This window comes from Protopterus annectens, chromosome 9.part0 (assembly GCF_019279795.1).
Source record: "Protopterus annectens isolate FY-2018-M chromosome 9.part0, PAN1.0, whole genome shotgun sequence".
Taxonomy (NCBI): Eukaryota; Metazoa; Chordata; order Ceratodontiformes; family Protopteridae; genus Protopterus; species Protopterus annectens.
Genome location: NC_056743.1, coordinates 877,074,186 through 877,089,569, shown reverse-complemented (window position 1 = coordinate 877,089,569; position 15,384 = coordinate 877,074,186). Strand labels below are relative to the sequence as shown.

The 15,384-nt window shown below is 39.2% G+C and overlaps 1 protein-coding gene across 2 annotated transcripts in view; it reads left to right on the top strand.

Moving 5' to 3' along the window:
• Nucleotides 1-15,384, top strand: part of KIF5A (kinesin family member 5A) — a 980,629-nt gene that overhangs the window by 929,590 nt on the left and 35,655 nt on the right. The window lies entirely within an intron of this gene.

The window sequence follows — 15,384 nt, the reverse complement described above, 5'->3', positions numbered from 1 at the left end:
TGGTTGAAATTTCAATAGTACTGGCATTCACTTCTGTTGTGAAACTAGTAGAAAGAAGGGGTGTGAAATGGCCTTCCATACGCTTGTTGGATACTTCTATAATAATGTTATTGACTAAATTTAGAGGGTAGCCTCTTGTCAGAAACATGTTCCTAAGTCTGTTGCATTCAGCACGAAAGTCATGGTCATCCGTGACCATGCGTGCCGCCCTTACTATCTGGCCCTTGATGACCGATCTTTTTTGATAGTACGGGTGGTTGCTGGAAAAATGCAACAAGCTGTTAGAATATGTCGGCTTTCTGTAGATGGTACTTTTTAGTCTACTCTTGTGTGTGTCCTTAACTAACATGATATCGAGATAGTTGATCTCGGTATCTGCTACATTAAAGGTGAACTGTAAAAAATCAGTCATGTTAGTCATCCTTTCAATGAATGATGGAATAAGCTCTTTCTCACCCTTCCAAATGCAAAAAATGTCATCCTGGTACCTTGTGTACCAGGAGACATGTTGCTGGAAAAGGTTATCCTTAAATAGGTGTTCAGCTTCCCAGAAAGCTAGGACAGCATTTGCAAATGAACCCCCGCAGGGTGAGCCCATGGCGACACCTGATGTTTGAAGGTAGAAGGTGTTCTCAAACATAAAGAAGTTGTTAGTTAAAACCAACTCCAAAAGTGTCTCACTTAGATGGATAATATTGTCTTCTACCTTCTTAGCAACCATGAACTCCCTAACCCAACTCAGTCCTGTTACCTGCGGTATAACCGTATAAAGATCTTTAATGTCTATTGTGAGAAAAGTTATATCCGGACTGTATGTCACCTTACTGATGCCTTGCAAGAAGGACCAGGAATCCTTACAAATGTGTGCCTCCTGTTGTAAAAGAGGCTTGATGATACTATCAACGTATCTAGCACATGCATAAGTAGCTGAACCCCTCCCATCAATGATCGGCCTAAAGGGTGGTGCATGTAGTCGTTTGTGTAGTTTGGGTGTACCAAAAAGTATTGGAATTTTTGGAGCTGGAATCAATAAATACTTGTATGTATTTATATCAATGATGCCTTCCAACAGGAGGTCGTACAAAGTGTTGTTAATTATTCTGTAAGCACCATGTATTTCATTAAGAGTTACTTCTTTATAAACAGGTGTATTAAGATGCTCCATCATGTATTCCACATATTTGTAATGGTCCATCAAAACCACTCCCCCTCCCTTATCAGGTTTCATTACACGTATGTTACAATCCCTCAATAAATGAAGAAAGTCCCATTCCAGCATGGAGATGTTGTTAGAGTGCCTTTGGGTAGTGTAGATAACTTGGTTCTTAATTGCCCAAAGGTCAATCTCACAAATTTTTTCGAAAACTGCTAGAATGGGGTGGAGTGGAGGATTGTATGTGCTAGAGACCCTTAGTGTGTTAAGTGTGGGGGTGTCGTTACCAAGAAGAGAAATAAGGTTGAGTTTTCTAACATAAATTTTCAAATCTATAAGCATTCTGCCAATGTCCATATGCTGCCCAGGAACAAACGATAGATCCTTGGCAAAAAAATTTAGTAATTCTGGCAATGCTGTAAATGATAATAACAATGAAGTTAATTTAAACAACCAAGGGTTTCCCACAATGGCAAATTTCCTTGTCAACAACAATTTTTTCAGTCAAGAGTTCAGCGTGCGCACTGAGCCACCCACTACATCAGGGCTTGAAAGTAATGCTTTAAGTGAAAAAATTGAGGAATTTGATAACAAGCTTTTCAAATGTAAGAAGCTACAGTTAGAAGTAGCATATTTGAGTGAATGTGTAAAGAACAAAATAGTCCCTAAGGGGCTAAGGCAATGGCGTTTTCCGTCAGGCTTGGTGGAGAACTCTCTCTTCCACCAGGAGTTATTAGATCTATTCGATCGCCAGGGCATGGAGTTTTTGCAAGCCCTCATTGCCTTTTATTCTAGAGACATTGAGACTCTGTCATCGGAGTTGGAAGTTCTGGAAAAGTTTATTACTACTGACAATGGTTTTTTTCGTTTTAAATATGATTATTGCCGCATTTTTCCTAACATTGAGGCCAGTATGGAAAAACTATTGCTTGCCAAGAAGAAGAAACTTACTAGGGATATGACTGATTATGCAAATAAATGTGCTTACCCTAGGCCCCCTCGGACAGCACAAACACCATATAATGAAAGCAACAATCATATTGAATTCAACAATGTGACCAATTCTGGTGACACAAACAACCAGGGTAACAATGAAAACAACAGTTCTTCTGGTCAACGACCTAACACTAGAAGAAGCCCAAGACTTAACAACAATAATGTAAGGGCTAATAATTCGGAACATAATAACGTTCCGGCAAACATCTCGAATAATGGTGTTGCTACAGGCAACACTAACAACTATGAGGGCCAGGATTTTCACCAGGCCAACAACATCAGAACCACCAATCGTATCAGAGCTCAGACAGCGAACAACGTGAGGAACAACAGACGGGGGAGGAAGAGATGATACAGCTCCCCAATTTTGGTTCTGAACCAAAAATATTGGTCAGCTCTGCCAGTGACTTCAAAGTATACAACTATACACTTATTGACATCCACCAGGACATTGTAAATTTTTTTGCCAAGGATCTATCGTTTGTTCCTGGGCAGCATATGGACATTGGCAGAATGCTTATAGATTTGAAAATTTATGTTAGAAAACTCAACCTTATTTCTCTTCTTGGTAACGACACCCCCACACTTAACACACTAAGGGTCTCTAGCACATACAATCCTCCACTCCACCCCATTCTAGCAGTTTTCGAAAAAATTTGTGAGATTGACCTTTGGGCAATTAAGAACCAAGTTATCTACACTACCCAAAGGCACTCTAACAACATCTCCATGCTGGAATGGGACTTTCTTCATTTATTGAGGGATTGTAACATACGTGTAATGAAACCTGATAAGGGAGGGGGAGTGGTTTTGATGGACCATTACAAATATGTGGAATACATGATGGAGCATCTTAATACACCTGTTTATAAAGTAACTCTTAATGAAATACATGGTGCTTACAGAATAATTAACAACACTTTGTACGACCTCCTGTTGGAAGGCATCATTGATATAAATACATACAAGTATTTATTGATTCCAGCTCCAAAAATTCCAATACTTTTTGGTACACCCAAACTACACAACGACTACATGCACCACCCTTTAGGCCGATCATTGATGGGAGGGGTTCAGCTACTTATGCATGTGCTAGATACGTTGATAGTATCATCAAGCCTCTTTTACAACAGGAGGCACACATTTGTAAGGATTCCTGGTCCTTCTTGCAAGGCATCAGTAAGGTGACATACAGTCCGGATATAACTTTTCTCACAATAGACATTAAAGATCTTTATACGGTTATACCGTAGGTAACAGGACTGAGTTGGGTTAGGGAGTTCATGGTTGCTAAGAAGGTAGAAGACAATATTATCCATCTAAGTGAGACACTTTTGGAGTTGGTTTTAACTAACAACTTCTTTATGTTTGAGAACACCTTCTACCTTCAAACATCAGGTGTCGCCATGGGCTCACCCTCGAGGTTCATTTGCAAATGCTGTCCTAGCTTTCTGGGAAGCTGAACACCTATTTAAGGATAACCTTTTCCAGCAACATGTCTCCTGGTACACAAGGTACCAGGATGACATTTTTTGCATTTGGAAGGGTGAGAAAGAGCTTATTCCATCATTCATTGAAAGGATGACTAACATGACTGATTTTTTACAGTTCACCTTTAATGTAGCAGATACCGAGATCAACTATCTCGATATCATGTTAGTTAAGGACACACACAAGAGTAGACTAAAAAGTACCATCTACAGAAAGCCGACATATTCTAACAGCTTGTTGCATTTTTCCAGCAACCACCCGTACTATCAAAAAAGATTGGTCATCAAGGGCCAGATAGTAAGGGCGGCACGCATGGTCACGGATGACCATGACTTTCGTGCTGAATGCAACAGACTTAGGAACATGTTTCTGACAAGAGGCTACCCTCTAAATTTAGTCAATAACATTATTATAGAAGTATCCAACAAGCGTATGGAAGGCCATTTCACACCCCTTCTTTCTACTAGTTTCACAACAGAAGTGAATGCCAGTACTATTGAAATTTCAACCACATCAGGCCCATCTAGTAATAACTGTTTGGAAAAAGACAATTACATTGTGTCTTTCATACACACTTTCTCCTTGGATTTTCAAAAAATCAGGGAAATTGTCAACAAAATTGGGACGTCATTAATCATGACAATACCCTTTCAAACATTTTGGGTATGAGACCCAAGTTAACTTACAGGAGGGGCCAAAATCTTAAAGCTATTTTAGAAAGACCACCTAACAGGTTTATCTCGAACCGACCTCATGGCATGCACAAATGTGGTGCATGTGCCCAGTGTAAGTTCATCAAGGTAGGACCACAAGTTACCATCAATAATAGAACTTATAAGGTCAACAACTTTTTCAATTGTGAATCCAAATCAGTGGTTTACATCGCTCTCTGTAACCAATGTAAAGCTTTTTACATTGGAAAGACGGAGCGTAAATTTAGGACCAGGATCTATGAACACATGTATGCTGTAAGCAGACATGATGTTAATAATGCTTTAGCTAAACATACAATTGAATGTACTGGTCACACTTTCAATTTTGCCATTGTGCATCAAAGGGTTCCCGAAATCAGAGGGGGCCCTTGGCAAATTAAATTAGAGATCGACGAACTTATGTGGCAAGTTTGGACTAGGGCACATCTTACACCTGGTATTAACGACAATCTGTCCATCAAATGTGTGCTCAAGTGGTTATCATATAATCGATGACACAACTAACGAGTCACAACTCAGTTATTTCACATTTGACTCTCTAATAGTTTTACACATGACATGGGCTTATCACAATATCTAGATTTAAAAGCATTACATTTAGGTGAGAATTTGCCCTGATTTGCCCTTACACTAGGGGGATTACTGATTCACTTAGTAGCACAAATGAATATATTTTGTAAGGTATAACCAGCACTTGTTTGTTCACTGGTTTGTACATTCCTTTCACAGTAAACAATAGTTACGGATTCTCACATGGAACACCTTAGTAATTGTTTAAAACTAGGTTTAACATATTTCCATTATTATTTTCAGATATAAACAACATTTCGGAAAATTTCCTTTGTAAATGTATTTCTGCTTTAATGTTCCTATGGTAACAGTGTACTAGGAAATGCACTTTATGTTGATTGGCAAAGTAAATTCTTGTTACACTATTTAAAGTTTTAACACACACTCCTATGCTGTTTGTCTGATGAAGGCTGGAGATTGCTCTGGCTGAAAGCGCTTACGTTTTACCTGGATTTAATAAATCACCATTTTATTTTAAGCTTTCTCTTATTGTGTTCCTGCTCTACATTTTTACTTGTTCCTGTGGATTTTACTAGTTTATTTGTGCGTATCTTACATAAAAGTAATACAAAAAGTAGTATTATATCATGAGATTTAGCAAAGTCTTCTTCTTCTTCTTCTTTCGGCTTTTCCCGGTTAGGGGTTGTCACAGCGGATCACTTGTCCACTCATGATTGGCAGTGGAGTTTTACTGTGTTGAGTTACCAGCCCGATGCCCAACCTTCCACAGAAGGCACACACACACACACACACACACACACACACACACACACACACACACACAGTCACACCTTGGGCCAGTCTAGAGTGTCCAATCCACCTACAGAATGTCTTTGGGATGTGGGAGGAAACAAGAGCACCCGGAGGAAACCCACGCGGCCACAGGGAGGACATGCAGACTCCGTACAGAAGGCACCCCAGCTGAGGATCAAACCAGAGAACCTCTTGCTGTGAGGCAACAACGCTAACCGCTGCACCACCGCGGCCACCCCATGAGATTTAGCAAGGTACAATTGCAAAATAGAAGAAAGTGCATTACACGCATTTACAAAGTGGATTAGGGAACCATTTGCACAGCATTTAAGATGGACAGAGGCAGTAGATCATATGTACATAGTTTTAAAAACTAACAATTATAAATCATCTGTGAATAGTTATAAAAACTAATATTTAAGGGATTGCAGTAAATAGAATTTGCAGTAGAGTAGGGGAGAAATAAAGGTGGAAAGTAGGCTATTTGCTTTAAATACATTCATGATACTGGAGTATTCAGAGAGAGGCAGTTGTACAATAGAAAAAGAGGAGTGCATACATGGCAGCGTTGATTATCTTTGTTAGATAGCATCAACATTTATATGTAGGCAGTAATGAGAAATATATCACAGAAGGGGGAGAGAGAAGAGAGATAGAAAAGTATGTACAATACTTACAATATATACATTGAAAGGTACTGGTGATATATTACGTTAAATTCAGATAGAGGGAGCTGTGTAGGAAAATAGCACAGAGTAGAGGTGGATGTAAAAGTACATGTAAAAGAGTCTTTAGCAGGTTAGGTAGGCAGAGTGCAATTACGTTTCCAGTTAAGGGAGAGGTAGGAATGGAGCGGGGTTTTAAAATGTTCAAAGTTTTCAGAAATTCTTAGACAGGGTGGGAGAGAGTTCCATTTTTTGGCTAAGGAAAAGGATAGGAGAAGCTGACCAGCGGGACGTTTTGGTTTGTGTATAGAAAGTAGATTTTCATGGGCAGATCGTAGGGTTCTGTGAAGGGTGTAAGATGGTAAGATGTTTGTTAGAGCTGGGCATATAGCTGGTTTAAAAATTAGTTTGTGAGCTGTAGTGAGTTGGAGGTAGTCAAGGTGGTTGGGTAGTTCTAGCCACTTTAGCAGGTGGAGTGATGTACAGTGGTGGGAGGAGTAGTTTGATTTAGTTGCAAATTTTGAGATTTTGTTGTAACAGATTTCCAGTTTTGAAGAGATGGTGAAGGATAGGTTGGTTAGTAGGGGTGCACCGTACAGTAGTGAAGGTAGTAAGTAGGTAGTGGCAAGTATTTGTCTTGTAGATGGGGAGAGAAACTGGGAGTTTCTATATAGCATGCCAAGTTTCTGATGCATTTTCTTAATATTTAGCTGAATGTGTGTATTGAATTTCAGGTGTTCATTAATAGTAACCCCAAGAAGTTTAGCAAAAGGGTTTTCTTACATTTTCTTACATCTGTTTTTTTGAACTATCGGTAATGGGTTACCCCATGTGATATAAACTTCATCATTTTGCATAATGCTTTGTAGCTCATGTTTCCAATGCTTCTCAGCTACTCCAATATTATAGTGTTTGCACAATCCCCAGTGCAACAGTCTTGCACATTGTTATGCCTTTCAGTATACAGGCCCTCTGCCATTAATGTATCACACCCAGCAACATGATATGTGACTGTTTCCACTTCTGTTTTACAGAACCTGCATTTGTCTGTTTCTCCCATATAACTTGGACCGAACCACAAAAGGAGGGGGAGTATCCATATTCATCAAGGATACCCACACCTCCAGGTTAGTGGCAATGCACGAAGCATCGGAGACCATCCATGTGCAACTAACAGTGGGAAAAACTGCCCTCCAGTTTGTAGCATGCTACAGACCACCCTCTCAAACTCTGGAACCCCACTTGGCCTTCCTAAAGACACTGGAGAATATGAAGGTCTCTCCAAACACCATCATATTGGGGGACTTCAACTACCCAAACATAGACTGGGAGCATTACTCAAGCCCCAACACCCTAGCCCAAAGGTTCCTAGAATTCATAAACTCAAATGCTATGGAACAACTAGTCACCTCTCCCACAAGAGGGGAAAACATATTAGACCTGATCATCACAAACATGGGGACACAATGTTCCATACCAGAAGTATACCCCTCATTGGTAAGATCGGACCATAAATTAATCTCCCTGGAAATCCACATCCCACCCCCACCCCCAGCACAGAAGACCACAGTGAAGAACTTCTCAAAAGCTGACTTCACACTTCTTAAGACCGAAGTGGAATCCTTCAAGGCCCCGGGGCCAGTGGAAACCACAGCCCACTCTGCTGAATCCTTTATAGACGCATTCTATGGACACCTACAGGAATGCATGGATCATGCAATCCCAAATAAAACCAAGACCCATTCCCCCAAAGGCAGGTGTCCTGTCTGGTGAACCCCAGCCATTAATAAGCTATACAACAGAAGGAGGATGCTACTACATGATAGAGCAAAATCCCTAAAAGGGAAGGCATCTCTGATCAGTACTAGCAAAAAACTACGAACACTCATAAAATCATCCAAGGCCAACTTTGAGAGAAAAACTGCACAAGACACTAAAGATAATCACAAGGCTTTCTTTAGTTATGTTAGAAACCTGGGTGGAAACTCCCAGGTATGCTCAGAGTTAGTCCAAAATGACAAAAAATACACTGAACCCACAGACATTGCCAATATACTAGCAGACAGGTTCAGTGCAAATTTCTCCTCCCCTCCCCCCCAAAAGGACAAATATCTATCCCAGCAGAGTGTTGCCTCCCTGACATCTCAGATGCCCAGGTGAGAGCCGCCCTCTCCAGAGCTAAAAACACAGCATCAATGGGACCAGACGGTGTCCTGGGTTGCATGCTACATGAACTCCAAGAAGAGCTAAACCCACACATAAGGCTGCTGTTTAATCTCAGCCTTACTACAGGATATGTACCCCAAGATTGGCATACAGCAACAGTGGTTCCACTCCACAAAGGAGGTGCTTCTACGGACCCTGGAAACTACCGCCCCATAAGCTTGATGAGCCTGGTCTGCAAAGCTATGGAGAGAATCATTATGGAACTCATAAACAAAGACATTGGGAACCTACAGACACTGGATCCTACCCAATTCGGCTTTGTTAAGGGCAGATCCTGCCTCTTGAACCTGGTCGACTTCTTTGAAACAGTTACCAAGGCCATTGATGAGGTAAGGTAGTTCACACAGCCTACCTTGACCTTGCAAAAGCCTTCGACACAATACCCCACTCGGGCATCATAGACAACCTCTCCAGCTTAAATATAAACCCCTATGTCATAAGATGTGTTGCAAACTGGCTCAGGGACAGAACCCACAAGGTCAGAATTGCTGGAGCCATGTCAGACTCTAAACCAGTCACAAGTGGTGTCCCACAGGGTTCGGTCCTGGGACCTCTCTTGTTCGGTATTTATTTTTCTGAGGTACAGGCTAACATGGGAGGATTGTGGCTGACCAAGTTCGCAGATGACTGCAAACTGGGCGCCATAATTGATTCTCCAGCGGACACAAGCATCCTTCAAAAGGGTCTCATAGAAACGGAAAACTGGTGCCAGAGCCATGGCCTTAAACTAAACGCCAAAAAGTGTATAGTCATACCCTTTGGGAAAAACAAAGTGCCCACAAATTACCACATAGGTGGTAACCCATTAAGTACAGAAGAAGTAATTAGGGACCTAGGGACCCAAGTTGACAGTAACCTCTCGTTTGACACTCACATTGCCAAAGTTGTTAGAAAGACCTTCTATATTGCCCACCTTATCATGAAGGGATTCACATCTAGATCGGGAGAGGTCATTGTGCCTCATTACTCTTCCCTCATCAGGCCCATAATTGAGTACAATGCCCCATTTGGGATGTACCTTACCCGACACCTGCAGCAATTGGAAAGACCCCAAAAGTACCTCACCAAGAGGATCAAGGGACTCAAACATATGCCATATGCTGCCCGGCTAAAGAAACTCCAGCTTTACTCAGTAGCATACCGCCTACTCAGAGGCGATCTATGCCTGATGTACAAGGCCATGTCCAACCCGGAATTAATGGACATGCTCCACCTCAGAAAATCCAAATCCACCAGAGCTATGCGAGCGAGAGATTTGAACCTCGGCACAGAAATAAATAGGACATGCTGGAGGGACAGATTCATAACCCAGAGGCTCCCTTCACTCTGGAATAAAATCCCAGTCCATGTTAGGCAGAGCCCCTCACTGACTCTCTTCAAGAGAAATCTTGACGAGTGGATGGGAGATCGTAGGTTTACCCCGGGGGTCACTTCTGTGTCACTGCTAGACAGAGGTACAGTAAACTAAACCTTAAAATGGGCACAGTATACTCATTCCAAGGGGTGGCGAAAGCCAAACACACTCTGGCTAGGCTTATAAATGCCCTAGGGCAGATAGCCTAGTATGAACCTATGAACCTATGTTTAATGGACTTTGTAAACCAACATGTACATAGTCCACTATCTTGGGCCTCTGATATTAACCTTTAATCGTTTGGTTTAAATTCACCTCTCCTTAACCACTCCTGCATCAGATCCTGATCGACATGAGGTTGTGCCAGGAGTTTTCTGTACTTGCAGCTATATTTATGCTTTTCCACATTTCTTGCCTTCTCATCTGATCCTTCTCCTTATATTCTTTCTTTTGTTTTTTGGCACATTTAGTTGCTACCTGATTTTTGGCTACTTCAGGTTTGGTTTCCATTCCTGCTTGACACTGATATGCTTCTGCTAAACTACACTGAGAAGTCATCTTAGATTTGTTCTCTTTGTGTTTCAAAGCTTTCAGTATTTTTTATAGGTCAGCTGATATGTATGCAGTCCTACAATTGTAGATCTATACATGGAGTAATTTTCGAGGATGCCCTTATCTCCCTCAGAACAAGGGATATGTAATATTGGTATACACTGATTTTTGTATATTGTTTGATAAGCATGAGGCATTTTTCTTGCTTTCCTTTTCAACTGATCTAATACCTTTGAGGCCAGTCAGTCACCACAAAACTGTAAGTTAGAACAGGAAGAATAAATCGGTTTATAGTTTGGACTTTGTTACTAGATGTAAGGACTGTTTTCACTATTTGTTTTAGTCTTCTAAAATATCCTTTCTGAGTTTTATTCACATTTGTTCATGTTTTAGTGTCGATCCTTCATCATTTACCAGACATTTATTCACTCCTTCCTTCTCAAGTTCCTTTATATCACATTCCTGTCCCAGACTGATATTTTCTTGGTACTTCAGCTTTCTTCCTTTAAATATTACTTTTGCACATTTATCAAGACCAAATGAAATTCTTATATCATCTGTGAAAGTTTTGACCACCTCCAGTTTTGATTTTAGCTGCTAATCTTATGAACTATACAATTTGAATTATCCACAAAAAGAAGACGAGAAGTCTTTACACTTTGCTGTTGTCTAGGAGCAAATTAACCATGACCTAATCCGTTACATACACAGTTTAATGGATTAAGGGCAAGACAAAAGAGCAGCGGTGAGAGATTCACCCTGGAATGTCCCCCTTTGAATTTTTTTCCCTGAGATAATAATTTGTCCTTCATCATGGTTTAGCTGCAAAGTGGTTTGCCACTTTCTTGGTCACTGTAATGTAATTGATCAGCAGAGGGAGTGTCTTATACATCTGCAAGCACTCCTTTATGTGGGATGCTATCAAATGTTTTTTTTTTTTTTTGAAATCTATCCATGACATACTTAGATCTTCCCTTTTTCACAATTCTCCATTATTACTGTATTTAACAACAAATGATCCTTTTTTCCATATAATTTTCTTTTGTTACCATTTTGTTGCATTGCCATGTTTGAGTTTTCCTCTAAGTAACTAAACTCTTGTTGGCATCAATTCCAGTATATTGTTTCTACATTGTTGGAAGGCAAGTTATTGGTCTATAGTTTTTAGGTTCACTCTTAAGAAGGAGTGCTGCTTTTCCTGTTGTTAACCAGAGCGGTGTGCATTTCAGGTGTGCATATAAATAGTTCTTAGGGCTAAGTCTTTGTGTAATGATATTAATAATTTTAGCCAAAAATTTGGTACTGCATGGGCGCCTGGGGTTTCCCACTTAAGATCTTTTCTTAATTTTACTTCAATTTCTCTGGCTGTTAATTCATCCCATTTCATATCCTGTACATTTAAACTTCTTACCATTTCTTTTACTTCTTCTATCCATTCAGCATCTTTGTTATGTTCCACAGTATCTTCATAGATATTTTTCCAAATGTGTCTATTTTGTCTTTTTTGATGGTGCTTTTATTCCTTTTGCTTTGCTGCCCAATTCTCTGTAAAACTTTTTTGGATCATCTATGAATCATCAGTGAATGGCTTATTTTGTACTTTTCCTTTATATTTATCTGGCTATCTTCTAAGTTTTTCTGCCTGTGCTGATATCTTTCGTTTATTATTTGTAACAGTGCACAATATATCATAGTTTTTTCTAATACTGAGCATTGTTTTTAATCACGTCTATCTTTCTAAATAGTTTTGTTGATCTGTTCCCTCTTCTATACTGTTCTAACAGTTCCACTTCTTGTCTTAATTGCTTTATAGTTTTCTCCGTTCACTACTTCCATGATGGCATTTGCTTTCTTCCATTCTTTTCCCTTATTACCCTGTATTTTTGCGGTAAGACTTTATCTTTTATTAATTTTGCTGCACATTAATATATCCTATTTAATTCTGTTATATCACATGAATTTCTTTTAATAGTCTTGATTACTATGTTCTTTTGTTTTATTTGACTTCTAACATTTTGGGTCTTATTGACTTTCTGTAGTCTATTTCTTTCATAGATCTTAATAAGTCTATCCATCTCTATTAAATTAAGCAACTCTTCCCTTAGACATTTTACTTCTAAACTGAGGGCACATTCTTTATTTTGCATTTCCTGTGAGCATTCTACAGAAAGTTACAGAACATTTTTCTGTGACATTCTCTTCAGCTGCATCCTGCATAATCTGTTGCTCTTTCATATGGGAATTCAGTGCCTGTCACTCCACAACATTGCCACCGTTTCCTGTTCCTTCCCTTGCTGTACAATTCCAACTGAACCTTTCTACCTTTCTACTGGTTTCCTGCTGAAGGCTCCAGAGTATCTTCATGTGACAACTGATCAGATGCTTCCCATTCTACCTATTTCTCTTAATTTAGGGACTTAACTGTTCTGTCATGCTGCAATGTTACCAGAGTTGGATTTTCTATCCTAAATCCTTCACTTTGCAGGTAGTCCATAACTTCATTTTCTGTTTCATAAACTTCTCCATTACCAATCCTCTTTTCTACTTTCTTCCTTTGCTTTCTTATTTTTTTATTGTAAAATTTTCTGTGTCTGGATACCTTTGTCTGTATTTCTCTTTAAATATCTTTGGTGATACTTTTTGTATTAATTAATTTTGCTTTCTCCCTTGCATAAATATTCCACTATATTAAATCGTTTTTTCTTTCCCATGTCCATAGTTCTTCTTTAGATGACTCCTATGCCACTTTTTTTCCCTACTCTGAGGACTCATTGTTCCATCATGCTGTGACATAACCTGTGTTAGACTTTCTACATTAAATCCTTCACTTTGCAGGTATTTACCCCCAGTGTTCCACCTATGCCCCTCTTGGAGAGGGGTAATAGGTGCTGGTCATGGAAATAAGGGTAAAACTTGGCTAGGCTTGTTGTGGACCTAGGGTCATTAGCCTAGTAACCATCTATGAGCCTGTGATCCATAACTTCATCTTCTGTTTAACTTCTTCTGCTAATTTGTTCTACATTACCCCTGTGTGATCTTATTTTTGTATTGTGAAATTTTCCATATCTGGGTGCCTTTGCCTATATTTTTCTTCAAAAGGAACTGCTTTTCTGTATTGATTAGTTTGGGTTTCTCCTTTGCATAAATATTGCACCATATCAGATCTCTGCCTCTCCTTCTTTCTTTTGTATGTCCACATTTTGTTTTTATACCATTCAGAAATCTTTAGGTTTTGTTCTTTTTATATTCGCACTTCCTAAGTCTCTTCTTTTTCCAAATGGCCCAAAGTTTCTTGGTCTATATAGTGTTTTTCATGAATCTGTTGTACTAATGAACACAAATCTGAATTTGAAGGTTTTGGCAGATTTTCTTGTGCAAGTATTTTTCTTTCCTCTAATTTCTGTCTTAATCTTTGTGAATATCTTCTATCCAGAAATCCTGAGCTTCTTGCATAATTATAACAGTACAGAATTTTATTCTTATTCTTAGTAGTCCACTCTATCATCATTATGGCTCATTTTTGGCCTGTCATTTTTTGCGTTTTTTTGATGAATTCAGTTCCAGCAATGTTCCTCTTCTTTCTTGTTGATTTCACTATACATAGAAAATAACTGTTCTTCTCTCGTGGAACTCCCTTTTATCACCTAAGCCTTGTTTACAATCACAAACAATGCACAAATGTGATCAGCACTGATGGAGTGTCACGTTTTTCCCAATAAGTGCTATGCTAATGGGACTGATTCCCTTTGGTTTAATTTCTCCAAACGCTTATTTTTTTAATATACATTGATGGGAATGGCCCCTGTTCTTAAGTCAGGGCACAATTAAAGTTTGTGAAATTAGTATTGTTATGCTAGACAAGAGTGCTCCTCTCGGCACCAATAATGTACCTACAATTCTTCTTTGTAGTCTTCTTCCTACTACCACTACTACTACTATTGGAACTGTATGTATATCTTTCTTCCACGTTGCTCTTGTTTCTGCTTGCAGATTCTGGTATTTTAAGACTTTGTGTCTTTCCATACGCAAGACAATATCATCTGGTATAATAATTTCAATGATCATTGCTACATTTGTCTTTTTTCTTGGATTTTTATATCTAGTTTTCTTGCATCTATTTTTGAATTGTTGGTAATGAGTGAGCCAATGTGATATACACTCCATCATTATCAATAATACTTTGTGGTTCATGTTTCTAATGCTTCTCATCTATTTTTGTATTATAGGGTTTGCACAATCCCCAGTACTGCAGTCTTGCCACATTATTTTACCTTTTATTATACAAATCCTTGGCCATGAGTGCATCTCACCCAGCAACGAGCTGTGCAACTGTTTCCAGTTCTGATATATAGAACTGCTATTTGCTATGTTTCCCAATTTTTTCATTTGACTTTGTAAACCAACATCTCGGGGCACCATTGTTAGCCCTTCATCTTTTGGCTTCATTTCAGCTCTCCTTACCCAGTAAACAAACAGTAACTAAACTTGTGTAAATGACATGGTGGCCAGCCACAGTGACATGCCTTTGTATATTAGCCAGATCTTCTTTTTCTCCATACTGCATTATTCATCTGTACAATAAGACATGTTTACCTTTACTTTCCATTCAGTCATCCACTGACTTACAACTGTAATACCTGTCATTAAGTGTCTCTGGACACAGTGTCAGTAGATTTTTTTTTCAATTATTTCCTTAAATGTTTGTTAGTTTTTACATTCTTAGCCAAATTAACTCATCTGTGTAAATATTCTAATGTTGTTGTGGCAAGTACTGATTCCCCCCAGTTACCTACTTCTCTGCCACAGGTGATAAACTTTCTTTGGTTCACTGTGTTTCAGTACTTGTAGTACCCGTAGCTCTATTGCCTATTTTTCTGTAAATAACATATTGCACTAAGTTACCAGAGCTGT